This window comes from Notolabrus celidotus, chromosome 1 (genome assembly GCF_009762535.1).
Source record: "Notolabrus celidotus isolate fNotCel1 chromosome 1, fNotCel1.pri, whole genome shotgun sequence".
NCBI classification, from domain to species: Eukaryota; Metazoa; Chordata; class Actinopteri; order Labriformes; family Labridae; genus Notolabrus; species Notolabrus celidotus.
In genome coordinates, this window is record NC_048272.1 from 23,392,973 (window position 1) to 23,404,880 (window position 11,908).

Here is an 11,908-nt window from a genome sequence, read left to right on the forward strand (position 1 = left end):
TTGAATATGGTTGAAAGTGTCTGTGTGCATGTTGGCTCATATTGATGCGCATTCTTTCACAGGGCAAACAAGGATGTAAAAGCAAGATACTGCACAAAGCTAAACAGATCCCTGTCTCATAACGCTGTGTCTTATAGCTGCAGGATCCTGGTCTGTAAACACACCATCTCTTACACTCTGACAAAGAAACTGATAAAAACATCTACACTGCAAATGTGTGGATAAGACTTTGTATGATTTTGGTTTGACCAGAAATCTAACAAGACAAACATCTGATACCAGACAAGGAAATGACTCTGAGAATGCAAAGAGCTCCCTGCAATGGTTGAAAAATGTTTCTGCATATAGTTTCCCTCTGATTAGACACATTTAAAGTTACTTACATTCTAGTGTCTATTTTAACTTTGTGTTTCTTACAGTATCCCTGGACAAAGACAGACAGAAAGAAATAACACAAAGGGTGTCAACACAGGCAGAGGGTGCTGAAGCAGCAGGGGACCTGAACCTGGTGTTTGGAACCAAAGTGGGGCAGTCGCAGCACATGGCTGAGGGTGGAGCAGTTCAAGAACCCCCACTGTCATGGCTGTCACTGTAGGAGGTATAAGGAGAGTCAGAAGAAAAAGAAACACATGGAGAAGCAGAAGGCCCAGCACAAAAGCGAGGAAGGAGAGTATGGAATGGTAACAAGGTAAAGAGATTGAGTTTCTTAAGGACAAAGTATTTCATCTGGGGGTGAAGGGGGCACAAAGAAATACCAGGTGGATGAATTTCAGATGGTGGGGAAAAGAGAAGGAGTTTGGAGATGCAGTCCATAGAGGTAGCATGAAGATGATAGCTCCCTCTTTCTGCTTTATTATATTACACTGTTGGATAAAAAGAATCTTACATCCTCTAAAGTCATTACAGCCCAGTAAGACTGGCTCAGAGGGCAACGCAGCTCCTTAACCCCTCTCAGCACATGCCTGGATGTGTGTGCGTTCTCACAGGGTGATTGAATGAGAGAAAGGGTGTGTGTGTGTGTGTGTGTGTGTGTGTGTGTGTGTGTGTGTGTGTGTGTGTGTGTGTGTGTGTGTGTGTGTGTGTGTGTGTGTGCATTTGCATTCACCCAACCAAAGTAGCGCGGCATTTAATCCTTCCCCAGTAACTAGGATAAGCCACCAGTCTTATCTCGCCTTCTCCCCCTCTCTCTCTATTGCCCCCTTTCCCGTCATACCCTCCTCACCCCTCACTCCCCCTCCCTCTTTCATTCTTATTATTACCCTCCTCAGACCCAGACTTTAATGCCTCATTATACTGTATTTAGGACCTGGAATCTTCTCTTGTGCCGGCAGCAGGGGCTAACATGGATTCTACATTTCTCTGGCTCTTTATTGGAAAACTGCGCACAGGATTTGAGAGCAGCTTTTTTTCCCAGAGAAGAAGGATTCTTGCTGCCATCTACAATCATGCCGCCGGCTCCCTGGCAAGGTGTGATATTGTGATATTATGCCAGGTTGTGTCACTACAACTTTTACCCTTGGGACTGGAGCAACAGGTCTAGGAGTATTTAAAGGTTATACTGAGTTTTAGGTGAAGTAAATGTGTGGTTTGTTTTTAAAGATGCAGACAGTTCAAGTAATTATCCTCCCCTCACCTTCTCAGATAACTCATTTGAAAAGGTTCTTATACAGGTAGATGCCTAAGTTTATGGGCTATATTTTCAATACAAATGAACAAGAAAATCATTCCAAAAATGATTCAAAAATGTCTTAAAGCTTCTGTTGGTAGGAATGGTGTAAAAAAAAAACTGTGTTTTCTTTCTGCTGGGTTTGGAGAAAAGGTCATAATACCAATCCGTACTCATCTGTAATTGAAGAAATTTGAGCTTATGGCAAAACCAATCAGAGCTACTCCCCAGCCCTCTATCCTGATTGGTCGAGTGGCAGCCCCACAACGATCTTTTGTGGGCCGGGTTACAACAGCAGAGAGGGGAGAGGTAGTGTTGACATTCAAAATCTCTCTCAGAACTGATGTTTCACGACTACCAACAGCAGCTTTAAGTTCTATAAAAAGGCAAACTCAAACAATACTCTTTTTTATATTGCCCGTTCAAAGCACAATATTTAATTTTGCGACTCGCCTTTAACATGACTGTTACAGAGCTGTGATGAGGGGGCCAAGTTATTCCACCGCTGTGCCAGCATTGGAGGTAGCCATGCAGGCACAGCAGAACTGTGCTGTGTGTGTGTGTATGTGTGTGAAGCTTCCGCTGTGTGTTTACCTCTTGTGCTCACTCAACGCCATTGTTGTGTAAAATCTCTGGGACACCAAATATATATATGAAGGGTCAATATGAAAGTACAAAGGCACGGTAACGGCAGAGATGCATCACTGCACTGTTGCAAGATTTAAATACAAAATGAGCCAGTGATTTCAGACTGAAGTACAGTTTCTGTAAACAAAGTCAAGCATAGGTTTTTAAACACTGATAAACAATCATTATTGTACGGTTGTGTTAAGTTCTTGATTCTGATTGGTTATCACATGACCACATTTCACAGTAACGGTCTGCTATTTCTAGATAGCAGATTTTCACTGAGAGGAACAGATGGTTGCTAGGGTCACGGCTCTGAACACAGACTCTGGGGACTGACTGTGATCATATCATTATGCAGACTGAAGTCTGCTTAATTTGACATTTGATTTGGTTACAGTGGAAAGACCAAGTAAATAGACTGAAACAGCAGAGAGAAGGCAGGAGAGGTTACAGACACAAAAACTTTAGGCTATAAGAGAAATCTAAAAACCTGAGGGTGGTGCTAGAGCGCTGGTCCAGCTCAGCGGTTGAGTTGTGTGCCACATTGAAAGAGGCATTAGTTTTTAAAGCGGGCAGTGTACGTTTGAATACAACATGCAGCCCTTCATGTAAAGACAATAATGATTGAAGATGGTGCGTGAAATAAACACTCAACAGAACCCGATTCAGCAACTCCATCATTGGCTGTGCTGATTCATTTAGAACTGTTCCTGATCCTTGTTTTACTTCACAATCAGTTGAAATGTTTCATTTTTAGTTGGGACTAGAGTGTTACTGTGGATGTAGTTCAAAATATGAGTGAAACTGGCTATTATCAAAGAAAGAATGTAATAAAAATAACGACGATAATAATCATAATTATTATAACTGGAATTATTTCCAAATCAATGTTTCGTCAAAAATGCAAGATAATGTATAGTCAGTGCGTAATTAAAGTGGAGGAATCAAGACCAGCTGTTACATGTAGGGTTCCTGCTTGCCCTGTCAGACCATATGACAACCAGCTAACTATACATTGTCCCTTATAAAGCAGACCTAACAGATGCAGAGCGAGGGGGTTTGCACATGGAAAAGCACCCGAGCAGTTGAACACCTCAGCAGAGCCCTGGAAGCAAACTGGCTCCTCTACAGCTACCCACCTGATTTCTAATTTGATCCGTGACGGGACTTGAACTGGTGACCCTCTGGTACCCAACCCAAGTCTTCACAGACTGAACTACTGTCGCCTAAATAATAAGGTAACCATTTGAAATAACACAAAATGTAACAAACTTAGACATAGTTGTCAAATACTCGATAAAACTAGATAACAAAACTTGTATTACCCTGTGTAAACTCAAACATTGGAAGTCCATACAGAACAAACAAACCTTATTGTGTTTTTGAATATCATCTTGATAATATATGTTAAAACTATTGAGTTCAAATCAATAGAATAGGGTGACATAAATACTGGTATATATATCATTTTCATTCCTCTATTTTCACATTCCTCACCTCCTGAGTCCCAAGATTCGCCCCAACTCTTTGTGCTTCTTCACCGTAAGTGGCAATAACAAAATACAAAGTTAAATGATTTTGGCACTAGAAAGCTTGAAGTATTGGCGTCCATTTTTGTTTTTAACTATCTCTTCGTTGTCTCATAAAGACCTTTCCCTGGTTCCTTTGATTTTCTTACAATTTGTGCTTTTCAGATTGAAAGCGTGAGGTTTGTGGTTGACTTTTTTGTCCGTTCCCAACATTAAAATACAACCAGTATGAATGTGTGATGCCCTTTGAGACTTGAGCTGCAATTAAGGGCTTTACAAATTCACATGATTTAGTTAAGTGCTGGGGTCTGAAGAAGTGGACAGAAAGAGAGGGCCAATTTTAAGTAAACAATAATTAGAATGAGACAACTTTATTTTGTTCACAGGGTCAAGACGGACATCTAACAAACATGGCCTCAATAAGAAAATAGTTTTTGGTGAGAGGGTGTTGAGATGTGATGAGTTGTTCAAATGGGGATAACAGCGCACACTTTGGATTGTCTCTATACAAACATCATCATTGTGTAGAAACAAAAAGTGGCTTGAAAGGCCTTTGTTCTGAAGCATAATGTCGACTTAAGACTGGCCTAGTCTGGCAGTTACACTTCCATTTGACACACTTATAACACTCTCTCTCCTCCATCCTCTCCCTCTGTGTCACTCATGCTCTCACACACAAATGTAGTGTCAATAATGGCAGGCTGCTGTTTGTATAATGATCCTATCTTCCCAGATTGATGGGGTGCTGTCTGCTTTGTCTGTCACACAAAGAGAAGAGAGGCAGTGCGAGTACAAGTGGATCACCCCTCAGCACAAGCAGAACCCTTCTATCATGTCGTCATGCCATAGACTTCCCATGTCAACAGAAGCTTTGTTTAACAAGAGACAGGCTGTTGTCTTTGTACGACTTGGGCAAAAGCAGCGTTACGTGGTGAGTTTCAATTGAAGGCAGCGCACTGAACGTTAGGAGTGAAATGATGTGGTACAGATTGGCACAGCGTGGAAGCTCAATGAAGACATTTATTTTTTAATACACAAATTAATTTTCGATTCAACTTATAAAACCTGCTGCTTTGTTTTTCTGCTTCTTTTTGTGATTAATACACTGAAAAAAAGTAGCTTAAAAAACTGCATGAGCCAACTCTCATTTTATAACTTCATCCAGAAATCATTGAACATAAATTAAACACAGCCAATTTCCTTCCCCACTGTCAGTGGGATTTTACCTTAAACTTCCAATTAACTGCCTTCATTTCAGCTATCCATCACTTTACAAACAGACTTTCTCTTCCCACCATATGATGTACATCAGGCACACTGTGATCAATTTAACTCTGATGATAGGCATGTGGGCTGTATCCATCAAACCAGGCTCATTATGACAGCAAGGAAATTAATTTTTAGCCCATTTCATGTACAGAGACGGATGTGACGCGACTGAGTGGATGCTGTGTGTGCGCTCACTCCCCTGAATCAAGGAAGTTTGTTGTTTGTGTGTGTGTGTGTGTGTGTGTGTGTGTGTGTGTGTGTGTGTGTGGGTGGCAGATAAGTGACAGGGTTAAGGACCTCTGAAAGATGCCCTCCACCTCTTTACCTGCTGGCAGGTGAGAAGCTGGTCAGTGCCAACAGGGCAACTGGATGCCAATCAGCAGTAGCCTGCAGGTCATGTGTGGTCAACTTTTGTTAGTGGAGGGGGTTGATATGTGAAGTGTGGAGTTTTTAATGTTGAATAAGCTTTGTGTGTTTGTAACTGCACACTAGACTGAAATGTGATGAAGTTGACAAAGTTGTGGAGACAGGCAATGTTTAGGACTCATGATCATCATGGTATGAGATGAAGGTGTGAGTGTGTATTCTCTGCTAGGGCTTTAATGGCAGCTTGTCTTCTGCCTATAGATGGCAGCATTACACTCATAGTGCTCCGTCCTGTGTCACACCCCTCTTACAGCGTTTCATCGCAGCTCGGCACAGATTGTCTGTGTGACACTGCTGATCCCTGAAGGGAAATTTGCTTTTCACCTCACAAGGAGGTCAACACAGGGAAACTCCTGGAACTGCCAGAGTCTCCATTTCCTGCTCAGGGACATTAAGGCAGGTCAGCTTACATGATGTCATCAAGCTGCTTTAGACACCGGGTCATATTCAGGCATATTTTAACATGGTTTCAGGATAAATGGCTTTCATAAATGACCTTGTTAATCTGTATTAATCCTTTAATGCACTCTTTCAGACTTCATATATTTCGTGTACATTCACTTACTTACAGATCCTGGTGGTTTTTACTCCTCTAGTTATTTTCCCTCCTTTTAGAAATCCTGTTTGATTTCCTCAACATTTAAAAAGTCTACAGTAAACTCTGGTCCTTGTTGACATCACATCTACCTCCTACCACTAATCATATGCACTATTCTGCAGCATACAGATCAGCACTGTACTCTCTGCAGTATGCTAGTATTAGTATACCTCTGCTACTTGTAAGCTCCACCAGATGTTGCATTTTAGCATTTAAATGGCTGAAAGATGTTAGTTTAGCAGTAAGTGAAGACGATTCAGAGTGCTATGAGAGGATATTACTCTGAGGGTTTAAATGTACTGTGCGTATTGGATTAGGTGTTGAGTTAGTCTCTCTAGAGGCTTGAAAGAATAATCTATTAATCAATATTTTTTTGCATCATGAATTGGTAATGCATGGCAATGTATGTGCTAGACTCATAGATTGTAAAAACATGATAAACATGTATTCTCAATGACATCACCTTTTGGTTTTTGAAGAGGAGTTATGAAGCCCAGGGATGGCGTCACCATATTGGAAATGCTGGCTCCCACTGACCCCTGGCTGATCTATCAGTGGAGAGGTGGAGTGAGCGTTGCTGCCTACCAAACAGCTACATCACTTGTAAGTCGATCAGCCACATTCCTTATTATGCCTAAAAATACAGAACTCTAAGGGCCTGATCTACGAAGATCCCAAATAAGAAGCGCTAAATTGCGTGTGCAAACAAAATAATTGCACATGCTATTTATGGGCGTGTTGCTGGTGATCTACTATGATTGAGTTTTTGATTCAGGGAAAAAACGCATTTGGCATTGTTTTTGACACTGGAAATGTTTAAGTTTTTTTTAAAATATATATATATTTGGGCATTTTCGTCTTTAATGGACAGGGCAGCCGAAGAGAGACAGGAAATGTGGGGAGTGGAGAGTGGGGGAGGACATGCAGTAAATGGTCGAGGCTGGAATCGAACCTGCGACCTCTGTGACGAGGGCTATAGCCTCTGTTTATGGGACGCACGCTCAGACCGCTAGGCCACCAGCGCCCCAGATTAATCATTAATTGATCAATAACATTTCCAAAGATCGATCACAAAAAATACTTCAAATTTACATCCCTAGTCCCGACAGGTTTTTTCGTTTCTTACTGTCATTGTGTAACTGTGTTTAAAGTTTAAACTGTGTTGACCCGGTAACAAGTTTAGAGTTGTCTAAAACAGACGGGACACACTGTTGACAATAAACGCACAACATAGCTTTCCCCTCCTAATAAAGTAAAGTAATTTTTATTTCTTCAGCTGCTGCTCGGACCGGTGTCTCCCTGTCCTTTTCATTATCAGTACCATCTGATTTGGCACTTTTTGCTGCCTCTCCCTCACCACCAGCCTCCTCCTTCTCTCTCTCCTCAATTTCTTTTTTAAAATAATCAGCAATAGACCGCTTCATTTGTGGAAATAGAGAAACGCTTGTCGTGAAGTTCTGTCTATCTTTGGTGTGTCATGCGCGTATGTGCTGCATGTACGCGACAGCTCTGTCTCTTCTGAACAGGAGAGAGTGCAATTGGAGGAGACTGACCAAGCCAGTAAAAAAGAGGGTGACTTTCAACCAGGATGTCTACTACAGTGCCTGTGTTAGAGGGAGCTTTAAAACATAGCACTCGCATGAACGCGACCAGATGAAATTCTTACTTGCACACGCTGAAAAAAGGTTGCATATGCGACCATTTTGTTGCAGTCTCGAGCCCTGGTCATCTCAGCGTTGCCAAAAGAAATGCGATTTGGGAGAATGGAAGAAAAAAAATATTTCATTATTTGAAAAGTGTTTTTGTAAGTTGTCCGTCATGACTTTAAAGAAATAAAAATCATTTTTTTCTTAAATGGAGAATCTTCATCAGATGTCTGACAATCCCCGACACACTCCTCAAATCAGCTGGTTGCAGGTTTGATAAATCACATTGCGGGTGCTAAATGATTATAATTGCACCTCCTCCTCCCAGTATTTTGCGTGTACTGATAATCTGCATGTATTCCGCATATTCATGACTGCGAACACGCTAAATGGATTGCACGCGCTATTTTGCTCATTTAACAGACGCAATCCTCGGTGCACCCTGTTAGTACATCAGCTTTGCTTGCTATCAAGTTTGTACGTGTTTTTATACACGCAAACCTTTAGTAGATCAGGCCACATTACATAATTTTGAAAATTTTTATTTATAAATAATTCAACATTTGTACAGTTGTAAAATACAAAGAAACAAGGTCTATGGACTAAAACCTTTTTTTCTTAACAAGGCTTTAAATATTTTAAATTTTGCTGTAAAAACTGACATATTAAAGCTCCTGTGAGGAGCTTTGGCTGGTTATCAAACAACCTGAAATTAATATTGATGCCTCTTTATGGCCTAAGAAAGCAAAAAAAAAAAAAAAAAGCAATAAGATTGATTATTTCTGCATGTTTATTTTTAATGCTTTTGAATTACAGTTGTAGCAAAACAGCCTATGTTTACATTAAGCTAAGATTCACAAGGTTAGATATGTTTGAATGAGTTGAAATAAATGTTTAACGAAAGCAGGATGAGTGAAACCACTTCGCACGCAGGGGGCACCAGAATCGAAGCAACCCAAAAGTTCTGCACAGGAACTTTAATATAGGTTCTAATGAGGTTTCCTTGGATTTATGAGCTAGCCCTCTAGTGGGCACTCAAAGAACTGCAGTAATTTGCACCAAAGCATGAGTTCATTTTGCAACATTGGTTGCTTCTTACCAAAATCATTTCTTGTTCTGAGTTTATGTTAATGTATATTTTTATGACGTACAGATACAAGACTGGTTCAATCATCTCATCTGTCCCTTAGTAATTGTAGTGTATAGCCCAAACAGGTGAACTGTGCCATTAATCCAGGGTCCACTGATGGATTAGCGCACACACAAGTGTTGCCCAAAAAAACTGGGTCACACAATCTGTTGTAGCTACAGATGCCTCTACATTCTGTTTACCATCACAACCCATGAAATTGATTCTTTTTATCTGTATGTTTGTGAGCGTTTTCATGGCTTGACACAGGTTTGCTCTCCCTCTTTCCCTCCATGGCCCTCGCTGTACAGTACCTGGTATGTCTGTGTTGTGTGCGAGATACTCATTTCATGCTTCATTTGTCGGCTCACGAGCTCTGTTAATAAACAAGACCCTTTGTTGCTGCTGTCTCTCTAACACCTCTCTGTAAGCATGTATGTGTGTGTTGGCTGTCAGATGGCTCATCTTCGGCAATCTCGTGGTGTGAGGGAATTTCTTGTTTATGAATGTGACTGAATATTAATTTAGGCTTGTAGTGAGTAATCTTACATTACTACTGGTCAAATTCTCAAATTAACAATACATAGACCGGGGCACTGGTGGCCTAGCGGTCTAAGCGCCCCACGTACAGAGGCTACAGTCCTCGTCGTAGGGGTCGCCAGCTTGATTCCTGGACGGTCGACCATTTCCTGCATTTCTTCCCCCGCTCTCAACTCCCCGAAATTCCTGTCTCTCTTCAGCTGTCTTACACAATAAAGGCAAAAAGGCCAAAAAACATAAGTTTAAGTTTAAATTGGAGGAAGGAAAAAAAATGCCTTATTGCCACAACCACCCCCATAAAATGACCTGAAGGTACTTTGCCTTTCCATGCAGGTACATAAGGAACCTAATAACTACCATGGACTTTTGTATCTAAACCATAACAAACTTTCTTCCTGGAATTACATAGAAACTGGTTTACATTATCACACAGGATTCACTCCCACAAAATACTTACCATGGAGACACAACCCAACACCATTTATTTGGAATTCAAAGAATCCAGTTTCCAATAATCCTACAAGATTTATGAACAAACAGTACAAGAAATGATTCACAACACACTCGCCTCACTTGACTTGTCAGGAGATTCCCTGAGGCTTCTAGAGACTCCTGCAGGATGTTCACCCCACGGTTGAGTCTCAAGTGTTCCTCAAGGATTCAGTGAGGTGGAGGATCATCAGTACCATGCAAATGATAGTGAACACCAACTTTAGTTAGGGTAATAACTCTGTCCATTGATGCATTAGATATTCTGATTGTTGTCTGACTGTGTGTTAATAATAAAAACAATTTGGGAATGTACAATTACAGAAAACAGTCTCACTGTTATTTTTTCCATCCGTGAGCTATCTCTCTACATGTGTGAAGAAAAAAACATTACATAAGAATTGCAGAGGGGCAAGGTTCATCTCGATCTACCCACAATGCACCTGCTGTGGAAGAAAGCGGGTCCAACACCTGAATCCAACACAAAGGAAGGTCTTTATTTTTTCCATTCTTGTATTCTAGCATTTTATGTTCTTAAGGACCATGACTAGGCTGCCACAATCAATTTTCTTTGCATTTTTTTCAAAAGTCTTTCTGTAAAATTGTCCTCTTTTGTGACACATTCATCACTGACTTGTATAGATGCTTTGAGGAGGCTGCACAAAAGAACATCTGACATAAAAGTGACAATAATAACAGCCTTTGTGATTCCCAGAGTATGTTTTTTTGACATGTTTTTTTAAATTTGTTGTAAAGTAAAGCAAACACATGCATGATTATGAAGAGGACATCGCAATGATTAATATTTTCGATTTATGCTGCACTCCATTAAAAAGCAGTTTCCATGCAGCCTGACGTAGAATTTTCCTTGAGTTTATTTTTCTCACTCAGACAGCATGAAGCAGTGTTTATATGTTGTGTTATTAAAAGGGAGAGAGCTGAGACAGTGACTAATCTATTTCCTTTCACACACAGCAGCCGGTAATCACAGTTCTATGGAGCCGCTCACTCATCCATCCATTATGTCACCAAGACACATTATGTGTGTGTTACTGTGTGCACGTGTGAATTTTAGGGGCTTTGAAAGCAGGTGTTGAAAACGCGTGTGTGGGCATTTGGGTGTGTGCAAGAGTGCACACGTTTGCATGTGTGTGCGTGAGTGTGCTTTTATGTCAGATCTCCGTCCATGCTGCAGATCCGAATGCAACACATTCTCCCTGCAGCCTGTGGCTCGATCTCACATTGTCAACTAGCGGAGGTCACACTCTAATGTGTGAACATGGCTCCCTCTGTCCGGCCCTGAAAGGCAGATGAAGCTTTCTGCTTGGACAAGGCCACAAAGACACGAATCCCAGCGGGTATTTACCAGGTCCTGCTTATTGTGCTGCCGCCACTGTCTCTACATTAGCTGTCACTTTGAAAGTTTGCATAGATTTGGATAATAATAGATAGATAATAGATCATAATAGTTTGCATACAGGTGAACCACAGGTAGCAGAGGGATGCAGAAAGGATGGCCTTCTTATGGGATTGTGATCAAGTGAGCAGAATAATGTACTTTCACCCTCTGCATCTGAATGTCTTGTTTAGTTTTTGTAATCTTTTTTTTACTGTTTTTTGACTATCTGTATTATCTCAACTGACTCCCAGAAATGTAATTTATGTTGTTATAATTATTTCTTATTTAAGTACTTACTTATTAATTCACCCAAAATGTCTTATGAACTGCAATGAATCAGGCACTCTTTTTAAAGGAACTAAGGACTGGACCATAGACTGTATAAAATATGGACGTAGTATCCGTGATGTCACCCATCTGTTCCTGAGAGCTGTTTTGAAGCAAATCGACGGCCATATTGGTAATGCGGAACTCAACTAGGCAGAGTGTGACATAGTGTGAGTCTCTTAGCCAATGGCTGTGTGTTCCCGACCGGGAGTCACGTCAGTCATGTCCTTATTTGGGCAAAACTCATAATCTTAATATCT